Here is an 11604-nt window from a genome sequence, read left to right as displayed (position 1 = left end):
ACCCCACGGCCCTGGCAGGGCGACTCAAAAACAATGGAAAACCGAACAAAAAAACCCACAGGAGGCCAAAAACTTTGAAACAGCCTTCAAGAAATGACCCTCCAACAAAAACTGGTAAGGCTACGTTCACATTTGCGTTGTGCGCCGCAGCGCACAACGCAAACAAAAACGCAGCAAAACGCATGCACAACGCTGTGTTTTGCGCCGCATGCGTCGTTTTTTTCATTGAATTTGGACGCAGCAAAAATGCAACTTGCTGCGTCCTCTGCGCCCCGACGCGGGCGCCGCAGCGACGCATGCGGCGCAAAACGCAAGTGCGCCGCATGTCCATGCGCCCCCATGTTAAATATAGGGGCGCATGACGCATGCGGCGCCGCTGCGGCGCCCGACGCTGCGGCGCTGGCCGCAAATGTGAACGTAGCCTAAGAAACAACATTTCCTAAAGTTCCTTCTTGAAAATTCTGCAGGTTCGCCCACCCAAAAAAGACGTCATGTGCACATATCCCAAAACTCCTCCAAAAACTCCAGAATGGAGCGATTCCTAAAGCCATGATCATGCGAAAACTTGTCCATCTGAATAAACCAGTGTTTACATTCCCCAAGGTGGAGGAAAAGCGCTGAACGCGATCCTCGAGCTGGCGGAATAGCACACCCAGGCTGCGGCTGCGGTTCCCGCCCTTCTGTGAATAATGGCTTCTCCGTCATCCAAGTTTCTGGGGTCCGTGGTCCCCAGTCTCCTCAGCTGGAACAGCTGCAAACCGGCGGGCGGGTGAGCGCCTTATGTGAGCTCGGCCTGTACACAGCAGCATCATCAGTAAGGGCAGCCCCCTCCTCCTGCTCCTCCCGGGATCGCCTCTCCTCACACACAGCTGCACTGGGCCCCACCGGACGCTGCCCCCCGCCCTAGTCCTTGGCCCCTCATCCCCACCACACCAAGCAAGACACGCGGGACTGAGGAGGAAGGGAGGAGAAACGAGGAGGCAGGATCGGGGGATTAGGGCCCCGACCAACCGGGTGTGGAGAGACAGGGAAGGAAGGAAGGCTGCTGCTGCTGGAGTGCTCAGTGTGGCCGAGGTCCAGCCCGGAGCCGGAGGTGAGTGCGGGGCGTCATACATCCCGAAGGACAATGCCGCCTAAATATAGTCCTGCCCGGCGGCACATGTCCGTCATGTCCCGGCATTGTGTCCTCACTGAGCGGCGGCCGCTCACCTCACACCGTCCTGACGTGTAGTGTGGGCACTGACGGTGCTCAGCCCGGCATCCCTGCGTGTGTCCTGACAGGAAGCCTGACAACTGCCATAGCTGTGTATTATACGGGTGTTATGTACGTAGCTGTATATGGTGCCCAGGTATACTTATATATGTACATCTCTGTGTGCTGTATGGGTGTTATGTACGTAGCTGTATATGGTGCCCAGGTATACTTATATATGTACGTCTCTGTGTGCTGTATGGGTGTTATGTACGTAGCTGTATATGGTGCCCAGGTATGCTTATATATGTACATCTCTGTGTGCTGTATGGGTGTTATGTACGTAGCTGTATATGGTGCCCAGGTATACTTATATATGTACATCTCTGTGCGCTATACGGGTGTTATGTACATAGCTGTATATGGTGCCCAGGTATGCTTATATATGTACATCTCTGTGTGCTGTATGGGTGTTATGTTATATGGGTGTTATGTACGTAGCTGTATATGGTGCCCAGGTATACTTATATATGTACATAGCTGTGTGCTGTATGGGTGTTATGTACGTAGCTGTATATGGTGCCCAGGTATACTTATATATGTACATCTCTGTGCGCTATACGGGTGTTATGTACATAGCTGTATATGGTGCCCAGGTATGCTTATATATGTACATCTCTGTGCGCTATACGGGTGTTATGTACATAGCTGTATATGGTGCCCAGGTATGCTTATATATGTACATCTCTGTGTGCTGTATGGGTGTTATGTACGTAGCTGTATATGGTGCCCAGGTATACTTATATATGTACGTAGCTGTGTGCTGTATGGGTGTTATGTACGTAGCTGTATATGGTGCCCAGGTATACTTATATATGTACGTAGCTGTGTGCTGTATGGGTGTTATGTACGTAGCTGTATATGGTGCCCAGGTATACTTATATATGTACGTAGCTGTGTGCTGTATGGGTGTTATGTACATAGCTGTATATGGTGCCCGGGTATACTTATATATGTACATCTCTGTGCGCTATACGGGTGTTATGTACATAGCTGTATATGGTGCCCAGGTATACTTATATATGTACATCTCTGTGTGCTGTATGGGTGTTATGTACGTAGCTGTATATGGTGCCCAGGTATGCTTATATATGTACATCTCTGCGCTATACGGGTGTTATGTACGTAGCTGTATATGGTGCCCAGGTATGCTTATATATGTACATCTCTGTGCGCTATACGGGTGTTATGTACGTAGCTGTATATGGTGCCCAGGTATGCTTATATATGTACATCTCTGCGCTATACGGGTGTTATGTACGTAGCTGTATATGGTGCCCAGGTATGCTTATATATGTACATCTCTGTGCGCTATACGGGTGTTATGTACGTAGCTGTATATGGTGCCCAGGTATACTTATATATGTACATAGCTGTGTGCTGTATGGGTGTTATGTACATAGCTGTATATGGTGCCCAGGTATACTTATATATGTACGTAGCTGTGTGCTGTATGGGTGTTATGTACGTAGCTGTATATGGTGCCCAGGTATACTTATATATGTACATAGCTGTGTGCTGTATGGGTGTTATGTACGTAGCTGTATATGGTGCCCAGGTATACTTATATATGTACGTAGCTGTGTGCTGTATGGGTGTTATGTACGTAGCTGTATATGGTGCCCAGGTATACTTATATATGTACGTAGCTGTGTGCTGTATGGGTGTTATGTACGTAGCTGTATATGGTGCCCAGGTATACTTATATATGTACATCTCTGTGCGCTATACGGGTGTTATGTACGTAGCTGTATATGGTGCCCAGGTATACTTATATATGTACATCTCTGTGTGCTGTATGGGTGTTATGTTATATGGGTGTTATGTACGTAGCTGTATATGGTGCCCAGGTATACTTATATATGTACATAGCTGTGTGCTGTATGGGTGTTATGTACGTAGCTGTATATGGTGCCCAGGTATACTTATATATGTACGTAGCTGTGTGCTGTATGGGTGTTATGTACATAGCTGTATATGGTGCCCAGGTATACTTATATATGTACATCTCTGTGTGCTGTATGGGTGTTATGTACGTAGCTGTATATGGTGCCCAGGTATACTTATATATGTACTTCTCTGTGCGCTATACGGGTGTTATGTACATAGCTGTATATGGTGCCCAGGTATGCTTATATATGTACATCTCTGTGCGCTATACGGGTGTTATGTACATAGCTGTATATGGTGCCCAGGTATACTTATATATGTACGTAGCTGTGTGCTGTATGGGTGTTATGTACATAGCTGTATATGGTGCCCAGGTATACTTATGTACATCTCTGTGCGCTATACGGGTGTTATGTACATAGCTGTATATGGTGCCCAGGTATGCTTATATATGTACATCTCTGTGTGCTGTATGGGTGTTATGTACATAGCTGTATATGGTGCCCAGGTATACTTATATATGTACGTAGCTGTGTGCTGTATGGGTGTTATGTACATAGCTGTATATGGTGCCCAGGTATACTTATGTACATCTCTATGCGCTATACGGGTGTTATGTACATAGCTGTATATGGTGCCCAGGTATACTTATATATGTACATATCTGTGTGCTGTATGGGTGTTATGTACATAGCTGTATATGGTGCCCAGGTATACTTATATATGTACATCTGTGTGCTGTATATGGTGCTCAGGTATGCTTATATATGTACATCTCTGTGTGCTGTATGGGTATTATGTACGTAGCTGTTTATGGTGCCCAGGTCTACTTATATATGTACATAGCTGTGTGCTATATGGGTGTTATGTACATAACTGTTTATGGTGCCCGGATGTACTTATGTGTACATAGCTGTGTGCTGTATGGGTGTTATGTATGTAGCTGTATATGGTGCTCAGGTGTACTTATATATGTACATAGCTGTGTATTATATGGGTGTGTATACTTATAGATCTACATAGCTGTGTGTTGTACCTGTGTGTGTGATATGTAGATAGCTGTGTATGATGCCCGGGTGTACTTATATATGTACATAGCTAGTTGTATAGTATCTGTGGGTATGTATATTTACAGTAGCTAGCTGTGTGTGTAATATGTATATAGGTGTATACGATGTGTGCATGTATACTTATGCATATAGCTAGCTGTATGTTATATGTATGTGTGTGTGTGTATATGTATATGTATATATATATATATATATATATATATATATATATATATATATATATATCTATAACTAGCTGTATATCGTGTGTGTGTATATAACTAGCATTGTATAAGGTGTACAACTATAAAACGCATGCACGATGTACATATCTGTATATTTGTGATTATATATAATGCGTTTATGCAGGCATAGCTAGGTGTGTATATATGTGTGTGTGTGTGTATATTCCACATTGCATGTTCATATTCACATATCTAGTTGTACGTGGCACATGTAATATGCATCTATAAGATACATGACCATAGTGATACATGTGGCTGTATTTGATACTTGCACTATGTATATATGTATATGAGACATTTCCATATTGATACATGGAGCGTATACATATACTATATATACTATTCCTATAGATTATATACTTGAAGCCTCTAGCTATGTAAGCTTTGTTTATCCTACATCTATTTATTATACACTTACTTGTATATTGATGGGCCATGTGTGTACACTTATAAAGGCTATAAATATTGAACAGTCTATAGATTGCATTTTATATAATTGAGTATACTTTATACACACGATTGTGATTGTTACACTTGCGTGTATGGTGTAGCTTGTTAATATTTATAATCAGAAATATGGCTGATTGTCCTTAGGTTTGGGGTTACATGTGCAGACATGTATGCTGTGCGCTCCTCTGTGGAGACATTTATGGTTCATGTACTGTGACAACTTCCAGGCCGTACTGGTGGGGTGCGGTGCAGCAGCTCATCACTGTCAGGTCTGCACTTTATTTCTTCGTTTGATAGTGTAATTGCCGTAAGGCAAGTTGTTTATGACCTATAAAGGAAGCTGGAAATGGCATACAGGTGCTCTATTCATAAAAGTCACCACCACCCTCCTCCATGTCATGGATGATGGAAGGTGTTCTTTAAAATCACTAAGATCATGTTACATACAGCCTTTGGAAGACTGGAGGATAATAGGCTGTAGTCTCCCAAGTGATGCTGCCTTGTAGAAGAGCTAATGGAAAGAAATCTGTGGGAATTCAACTTCATTTCTTATCTGGAGTATGTGACCTTCATATGTAGCTGCACTTGGGTAGAAGCAATGATTACTAAATCATTTCCTAGTGCTATAGAGTCCCTGACATTACAATGAGTGGCAATTTATATCTTTCTTGTATTCCTTCTGTCCAGAATATATGAATGATTTTTGACACTTGAATTTTGTTACTATGCAATACATGTTCTAGTAGGATACAATAATTCTGTATTTATATTTGTTTATCCCTTTAAAGGGAATCCTTAACCTCCCAAACTACCGTATTTTCCGGCGTATAAGACGACTTTTTAACCCCCGAAAATCTTCTTAAAAGTCGGGGGTCGTCTTATACGCCGGGAATCGACTTGTACGCCGGTGTATATGGTGGGTGGGGAGGGGGAGTGATCCTGATGACGAGGGGGCGTCTCACAGGAAAGTGAGTAATCCCCATTACCTTATCCTAGCGGTGCAGCGTGGGGGTGTCAGTGCTGGGAGCGGCGGCAGCTGCTGTGTTCTGGTGCGGCGGCTCCTCTTCTGTGTGGGGCCTCTGTGCTGTGAGGTGGCGGCGGCAGCGGCGTATCTTTATCCAGTTGGGGCTCCTCCGGCATCTCCTTAGCCCTGGAGGCCCCGCCGCAACTCCATCGGTGCAATGTGGTGGCCTCCGGGAAAATGGCCGCTGCTCAGATTCAGATCTCGTGTCCCGAGATTTCGGGACGAGATCTGAATCTGAGCAGCGGCCATTTTCCCGGAGGCCACCGCATCGCACCTATTGAGCTGCCTCCGGGAAAATGGCCGCTGCATTGCACTCATGGAGTTGCGGCGGGGCCTCCAGGGCTAAGGAGATGCCGGAGGAGCCCCAACTGGATAAAGATATGCCGCCGCCACCGCCACCGCACAGCACAGAGGCCCCACACAGAAGAGGAGCCGCCGCACCAGAGCACAGCAGCCGCCGCACCAGAGCACAGCAGCCGCCGCACCAGAGCACAGCAGCCGCCGCACCAGAGCACAGCAGCCGCCGCACCAGAGCACAGCAGCCGCCGCCGCCACTCCCAGCACTGAGACCCCCACGCTGCACCGCTACGATAAGGTAATGGGGGATACTCACTTTCCTGTGAGACGCCCCCTCGTCATCAGGATCACTCCCCCCCCCCCCCCCCCCAAAAGGCACATATTCACCGGCCCTATAAGACGACATAGGGTGTATAAGAAGACCCCCGACTTTTAAGAAGATTTTATATTTTAACTGGTAAAGTTGGGGGGTCGTCTTATACGCCCAGTCGTCTTATACGCCGGAAAATACGGTAATATATAAGTCCATCAGTACCTTAAAGGGAACCTGCCAGATCCCTGATGCCCTCCAACCCCACAGCATTCACTTATGTGTCAGTAAATTCCCTGCCAAATCAGCCCTGTAACGTATAATGTTTTTAGGTAACAATTAGGTTTAAAAAATAATTTATATTGTCCCTGTTTTCTATGCTAATTAGGTCTTTGACTGGTCGATGGGGCGTTAGTTGCCCCAGACTAGTCAGCCCTCTTTCCATGTTATCAAGCCCCTGTGGGTGTGACAACATAATTTGCAGGAGCTGTCATCATGGCCAGCCCCTGCAAATCTCGCGCACTGCACATTTCACCAGCATCACTGCACCGCTGCAGTCTTTGTACGCTTCCGGCTTCACACTGCGCATGACCAAAAGCCATCTTCTGAACTTCTGGTCATGCGCAGTGTGCCTCTGAAGCTAGGAAGCATACTCCTGGCTGCAGTGACGCTGCTGAAATGAGCAGCACGCATGCGCAAGATTTGCAGGGGCTGGCAATGATGACAGCTCCTGTAAATTATGTTATCAGGCCCACAGGGGCATGATCACATAGAAAGAGGGCTGACTAGTTTGGGGAAACTAACGCTCCATCTACCAGTCAAAGCTTTGGTTAGCACAGAAAACGAGGACAATATAAATTATTTTTCCAGTTCACCATCCTGACAGCACCATTGGAGGACGTCCTTCTTACCCTCAGTGGGACAGGAACAACAAGCGGTTAAAAGGACCCTCCCCACTCCACCCACCAGTGTTTTTCCTGTCCCACTGTTGATAGGAACGGCAAGCTTTTCCTCCGACGGTGCTGTGCAGATGGTGGGGATCGGGGGGCCCAGCCTTTCCCTTCCCTGCCGCAAGATATCTGCGGCTGATACCTGTTATGGGGGGTCCCTGAGCCTCCCCAGTGCAGCGCTGCTCCAGGGGTCAGGTCCGTCTCCTCCGCTCAGGGGGCTCTCGGTCCGGGCGCTTTCTGCCGGGGGTGAGTGCGGCGGCCGCTTCCAGCAGCGGCCGGTTCTGGCATGCGGCCGCAGCGTTCCCCAGAGTCAGCTTCCAGGTGGTCACTTCCGGGTCCAGCGGCCGCGTCACTTCCGGTCGCTGCAGCGATGGCGCCGGCGGCAGCGTGGGAGAATGGCGCCGGCAGCGGTGCCGGCCTCGGGGCATTACAGCACGGTAAACCGCAGCAGCGGTAACGAGGACAAGATCAACCAGGTAAATCCTATATAAACGTCTTATGGGGGTCTTTATGCCGCCAGCCACCCTGACAAAAGGAGCACTCGGCTATATGGTTAAATTGTCCTCACTATGGAGGAAACAGCCAGACCTGAGTGGACTGACCAGCTTCAGGGGCACGTGAGTAGGCTATACTAAGCCATACCACAATGCTCACCCCTCCCCCTACTTCCCCATCTACAAGGTGTATCTATGTATTTCTATCTATCCTAGGCAGAGCCTCCTATCCCCACATCCGAAAGGAAAAAATCAGGGAAAAATAAATGCCCGATATGTGCTGCTAAATTTCCGGAAAATTGGCGGAAGCCACTATGCAAGTCGTGCACATCTAAAATTGTGGGTGATGAACAGACTGCATTATTAGCCAGTATGAGGACAATGATTTGTCAAGAGGTTCAGGCATACATCTCCAGCTTGAATCTTCCCCAGACAAGCCAGTCGGAACCGCAAACATCACGGAAAAGGCCAAGAGAGTCTAGGCCCTCTTCCGAAGGAGAGATTTCGGAGGATTCAGACCAGGAGGAAAGAGACGGATCATTGGGCAGAAGGAAGAGATATCTCTTCTCGGCGGCAGATACAGATGAGCTTCTTCATGCAGTTCGTAATACCATGCAGTTACAGGACACGCCAGAGGAGACCTCGATCCAGGATGAAATGTTTGGCGGTTTACATGCCCAGGTCACAAAGGTTTTTCCAGTCAACAATCACATGCGTTCCATGATTCTAGAAGAATGGCAGGAAGTGGAGAAGAGACTAGTAGTACCCAGAGATTTCAGACTCCGTTTGCCTTATAATCCAGAGGACATTAAAGTGTGGGATGAAGTTCCCAAGATTGATGTTCCGTTGGCAAAAGTGGCGAAGAAGACCTCAATTCCGTTTGAGGACTCCTCCGCTTTAAAGGATCCAATGGATCGCAAAGCAGATGGACTGCTCAGGAGAACTTGGGAATCCTCCACAGCAATAATACAGGCCAATATAGCTGCAACATCGGTAGCCCGGTCAATGCATCTATGAATAGATGATTTGGAGGAACATCTCAAAGCTAAGACTTCCAGAGATGTTGTTCTCAAATCTCTACCATTACTTAAGCTCACAACAGGCTTTATGGCAGACGCTTCAGCAGAATCTGTACGCTTCGCCGCCAGAAGCGAGTCCTTATCCAACGCGGCCAGAAGAGCTATCTGGCTAAAGACTTGGTCGGGGGATATCCAATCAAAAAATAAATTGTGCGGAATCCCATTCTCAGGGAATAAAGTATTTGGGCCTATTCTAGAGGACATCTTAGAAAAAGCCTCAGATAAAAAGAAGGGGTTCCCTGAGGAAAATACAAAAAAGTACCAGCCCTTTCGTAGATCCCGACCTAGTCAGAAGGCAGACTACAGGGGGAAAGGGAAGACTTGGGAGGTGGTCTTATCCCAAGGGGGGTGGAAAGGGTAGAGACTCCATCTTCCCAAGTGCAGGTGCAGGAAAGCCGAATAAATGACATCAAGGTGGGTGGTCGGTTACAAAAACTTTCTGCCAACCCCCCTAGAAATATCCCCAAATCCTTGGATTCTGCAGGTAATTGCTCAGGGGTGCAAGCTAGAGTTCCCCAGCAATCCCCCAGAAAGATTTGTTGTAACCCGACCCTGTCCGCTCTCAGACTCCTCTATGTGGACAAACATCCAGGAGTTGATAGAGTTAAACGCAATAATCCCAGTACCCATCTCAGAAAGAGGCAAGGGCCATTACTCTCACTTATTTTCAATAAAAAAAACGTCGGGGGACTCCCGAACGATAATAAATTTAAAACCCCTAAACAGGTGGGTCCGGTACAAAAGATTCAGGATGGAATCTATAAAGTCCACAACGCCTCTCATAGACAAGGACATGGTGATGTGCACCTTAGATGTAAGCAATGCATACTACCATGTCCCAATACACACTTCCTACCAAAAGTTTCTGAGATTTGCCCTAATGAACAAGGGAATAATGTATCACTTCCAGTTCAGATGTCTCCCCTTCGGGCTTGCTTCGGCGCCCAGAATATTCACCAAACTAATGTCAGAGGTTGTGGCCTATCTAAGGAACCAGAATGTGACCATAGTGCCATATCTGGACTGCTTTCTGATAATGGCGAGATCAGAGAAACTTCTCAAAATAGACTGCAGCTTCACACTTTCCATCCTACAGGACCTGGGGTGGATTGTGAATTGGAAGAAATCTTGCCTGGTCCCAAATTCCAGAATTACATTTTTGGGGGTCATATTAGACTCCAACGTCAGAACATCTTTTTTACCAGAAGACAGACAGGAGGCCTTGATCAGGGACATAGATCAATTCAGAAGGAGTACCCCCTCCATAAGGGAGGCAATGAGGATTCTGGGCTTTATGACGGCATGCATACCCTGTGTGAAATGGATCCAATTCCACTCGCGGGGATTACAGAGAGAGGTTTTGAAGTCTTGGAACAGGAAGCAGAGTTCCCTAGACAAGAAAATGATTCTGTCTCCGTCAGTAAAGAGATCCCTAACCTGGTGGACCACACCGGAAAACCTAAAAGAGCGAGTTCCATGGATCCTCGATCCCTTTGTTACGGTTACCCCAGACGCCAGTCAATTCGGATGGGGCGGACATATTACCAGGGAGAATGGACTCCTCAGATTGCCGCAAGGTCGTCAAACTTCAGGGAGCTATATGCGATCTGGAAGGTGTTATACCAGGCCCAGTCACAGGTCAGGGGCAAACACGTAAGGATACTGTCCGACAATGTCACAGCAGTGGCATTTCTAAGACACCAAGGAGGTCCGAAACATCCACCGCTGCAACACCTAGCAGACCAAATTTTCAGATGAGCGGAGAAATCTGTCAAATCCATCTCGGCAGTTCACCTGGAAGGCGCCAAGAATCAAGTAGCAGACTTCTTGAGCAGAACGTCTGTACATCCTGGAGAATGGGAACTGAACCCAGAAATATTCAGCAGTCTGTGCCAGAAGTGGGGAACATCTCAGGTGAATCTTTTTGCCACCAGGTCAAATACAAAGACAAGAGCATTTTTCTCTCTCAATCCTCTAGACGGAGCCACAGCAGTAGACGCCTTGTCTCAGTATTGGGGAGAAGGTCTCCTGTACGCTTTTCCGCCTCTTCCTCTGATACCGAAAACACTCAGGAAGATACGAGACGAGAGAGCAACCGTAATACTGGTGGTTCCTTTTAGGCCAAAAAGGAGCTGGTTCTCTCTACTATCCAGAATGTCAACAGAGAGACCAATCTTATTACCGAACAGGCAGGACCTTCGACTACAGGGGCCGGTGTTCCACGAAGACCCAGACTCTCTTCACCTGTCTGCTTGGATCCTGAACGGCGAACCCTAAGATCCAGAGGCCTGTCAGATGAAGTCATTACCACACTCCAGGCAAGCAGAAAGCCGGTGACTTCAGCGATTTATTACAAAATCTGGAAGCGGTATTGTTCCTTTCTGGGAGAGGTTTCTATGGATACTTCAAAACCTGACATTCCCAGAATCTTCGACTTCCTACAACTCGGTTTTGAGAAGGGCCTCCGGCCTACTACTTTAAAAGTACAGATTGCAGCGCTTAGTCTTTTTTGATACGTCACTAGCCTCCCATCCTTGGATAGCAAGATTTTCCAGGGCCACGCA

The 11604-nt window shown here is 47.1% G+C and overlaps 1 protein-coding gene across 1 annotated transcript in view; it reads left to right on the top strand.

Moving 5' to 3' along the window:
• Positions 1–800: 800 nt before the first annotated feature.
• RALA (RAS like proto-oncogene A) overlaps positions 801–11604 on the top strand; it is a 96279-nt gene continuing 85475 nt past the window's right edge. Inside the window, exon 1 of the mRNA XM_077269210.1 lies at positions 801–1093. The gene's annotated coding sequence lies outside the window, so the exon portion shown is untranslated. The remainder of the gene's footprint in view (positions 1094–11604) is intronic.

This window comes from Ranitomeya variabilis, chromosome 6, assembly GCF_051348905.1.
Source record: "Ranitomeya variabilis isolate aRanVar5 chromosome 6, aRanVar5.hap1, whole genome shotgun sequence".
In the NCBI taxonomy this organism is placed as follows: Eukaryota; Metazoa; Chordata; class Amphibia; order Anura; family Dendrobatidae; genus Ranitomeya; species Ranitomeya variabilis.
The sequence above is the reverse complement of the archived record's forward strand: the minus strand, read 5'-3'. Positions and strand labels throughout refer to the sequence as shown.